General features: G+C 57.2%; 1 long non-coding RNA gene across 1 annotated transcript in view; it reads left to right on the top strand.

Moving 5' to 3' along the window:
- Positions 1–282: 282 nt before the first annotated feature.
- LOC105513132 overlaps positions 283–2692 on the top strand; it is a 17721-nt gene continuing 15311 nt past the window's right edge. Inside the window, exons 1-2 of the long non-coding RNA XR_001001947.1 lie at positions 283–447; positions 639–804. This is a non-coding gene — a long non-coding RNA (uncharacterized LOC105513132). The remainder of the gene's footprint in view (positions 448–638; positions 805–2692) is intronic.

Here is a 2692-nt window from a genome sequence, read left to right as displayed (position 1 = left end):
GGAGTGAGTATGGAGAGTGCTCCAGATATGAGGCTTCCATGGGCCTGGGGGATGGACTCAGGAGGTTTGAGACTGCATTTGGATTGCAGCCAGAACTCAGGGCCCCTCCTCAAGAAGTTTGAGGCCCAGCCAGACCACCATGAGAGTCTGCAGAGGACTGGGGTTCAGGGTACTGGGGGCCTCTTTCAGGAGTGCAGGCTGTTCCTGTGGACTCTGCCAGGGCTGGGAGCTGGGAACTGGGGGGTGGGCTGGATCAGAATGAACAGGAGCGGGCAGGCTGGAGTTTGGACACACTCTCCAGCCTCTTCTGCTTGCAGGTGCCTGAGGACACCTTCAAACCTCCACTCCCTTGTAAAACTTTTCCCAGCAAGAGGTAGAGGTAGGACAAAAGGCTGTGCCTTGGGCTCCAAAGTTTAGGAGAGGAGCCATGGAGATGGACAGAGAGAGGTGAGGAGAGAGAGACCCAGGAGGCCTCTGGGAAGGGAAGGGAAGGTTGCTGAGGAAGGAAGTCTGCACTTGGGGCCAGCTCTGCCTCTGGCACCAGCCCCACTGGGCCAGGGTCCCAGGGATTTATTGACTAATCCTCAAATGATACACTTTTCGTGATTTATTCTCTCTCCCGCTTGCAATCTCACAAGATCCCATTGTCTCCGGACGCTGCTGGCCAAGGGCCTCCACCTCAGGAGCTGCTGCCTCTCATCCACTTCCGGGGGGAATGGACGCTACCTACCACCAAGCACCAGGACCCTCCCCTGCCCTCTCCAGGCCTAAGAGTCAGGCTGCCAGGCCACCAGGCAGTGCCAGGTACGAGGATGGCAGCACCTAGCCACCCCGCGGAGAAGGCGGTGAGCTGGGTGACCTCCTGAAGCTGCAGGAGTTTGTGCCGGCTGGTGCGTTGCTCCACCGAGTCTTGGGGGGAGGCAGCTGGCGGGTGAGGGCGTGGCTACCAAGGAAGTGGGTGGCGGGTACTGGGCGAGGGGACAGAGCTAGGTCACAGTCGAGGTTTTCACTGACCCGAGTGGGTGAGGGTAAAGGGAATTCGTAAAAAGTTTCTTTCTTCATTAATGGCCTTTTTTCCCTATCCGAAAGCCTGGGCGCGGGAGGGAGCGAAGACGGGCGGGGGCAGGGCAGGCCCTCCGCAAGTGACACTTAATTCCCGGTCTGGACTGGGCCGGCGCTTGAAAGCAACTAAATTAGCAAAACAGAAGTCAACTGTCGATTGCTTCATTGGAGGATTAAGTGTGATAAATGGGGGGTTTGTTCGCTCTCCGGTCCAGATGTTGTGTCTAAGTAAGGGTTTTTTCAAAAAAAAGTTTTTTTACATTCTTGGCCCAGGGCCCATATATATTTTGGATACTGCTGGGAGTATATAATATCATTGGAAAATGATGCGGTCTGCTAACCTTTTAAATAACATTTCCTCCCTCCTCTATTTTCTAATAGTTTGTTTTTCTTTCCATGTTTGCCTTTTATTGGGGGAAATTTTTTTTGGAAATTAATGAGGCTCAAGTTTGGAGACCAAAATAAAAAAGGGGTGGGGGAGTGTGAGAGGTGGATGGGGTGTGGAATGAAGCTGAGTGGGGGGAGGGCTACTCTATGTCTTTTAAAGCGCTCCTGGTTTGATTTTTTTTTTTTTTCTTTAAATTTTCTCTGCCGAGGCTGCCGCGGCCCTCCGGCGGGGCTGCGTGGTGGCGCGCGCGGGCAGGGCGCCCGGGACTCTCCGCCGCGCCCGGCGCCTGCTCGCCCTGCCCGGGCCGTGGGGCTGCGCGCCGCTGGCCTCCGGGAAGAACCTGCCATTCCCCTCGCAGCCGGGCCCGACGTGAGAGGGGGTGGGGGTGGGGGCGCCTCCTTCCTGAGTGAAACCTACGGAATCCGGCAGGAATTCGGGCCTCCCAGATTTAAGAAAACAAACAAAGGAAAGATTGTCAGAGAGGGGCCGCCAAGAGCCGCCGGGCCGCCGCACTGCCCTCCGCGCTCACCCCCGGGGCGCCCGGGCCTCCCGGCGGGGGCGGAACGCGAGGCTGGGGGGCTCCCCCGGGTGGTCCCCGGTGGGCTTCCCTGCCCTGGGTCTTGACTAACCTGTGTTGAGTCATCCTCCTGTCTCTAGAGCTAAAGAGGCCCCAGGGCGCATGGGAAAGGAGGTTGCTGCCGAGGTGGCTGCCTGGGGACGGGCCCTACAGAGGTCATTAGGGGCATCCCCTGCCTCTAGGCAGATCCCCACGGAGTCCCATCCCGCACCCTCCCACAGCGTCCAAGGCGAACCCCTGTCTCCAAGCCCAGGCTTGGGAGTGAAATCTTGACGGCTCAGGTTCCTTCTCTACGCAGTCCCCCAGTCAGACTAGGAATGGATCACCGCGCGGGTGGGCTCAGTTCCCGGCTTCGCCCGGGTCTAGGAAGAATGATAAAAAGTGAGAATGTAAAGGGAGGAGACACTGTAAAACAAAAGGGGTTAGACACCTATAAGGCAGCAGGGAACCGGTGGTAAACATGTGGGTCTCCTGTGCTCCCACCGCTTGCGTTCTTCCCTGCCGCGTCCACGTTCGTTTCCTTTTCGTTATCTTGGTCTCTCCTGATTCTGTTCTCGTGTCAGTCTGCCCTGCCTCTGTTTCTCCAACTCTCTGTGGTCTCTCTCCCTCTCTGCCTTCTCTGTCTCCTTAATCTGAATATGGCTCAGTGCTTCTGGCTTTCTCTT

This window comes from Colobus angolensis, unplaced genomic scaffold (assembly GCF_000951035.1).
Source record: "Colobus angolensis palliatus isolate OR3802 unplaced genomic scaffold, Cang.pa_1.0 Scaffold105, whole genome shotgun sequence".
In the NCBI taxonomy this organism is placed as follows: domain Eukaryota; kingdom Metazoa; phylum Chordata; class Mammalia; order Primates; family Cercopithecidae; genus Colobus; species Colobus angolensis.
The sequence above is the reverse complement of the archived record's forward strand: the minus strand, read 5'-3'. Positions and strand labels throughout refer to the sequence as shown.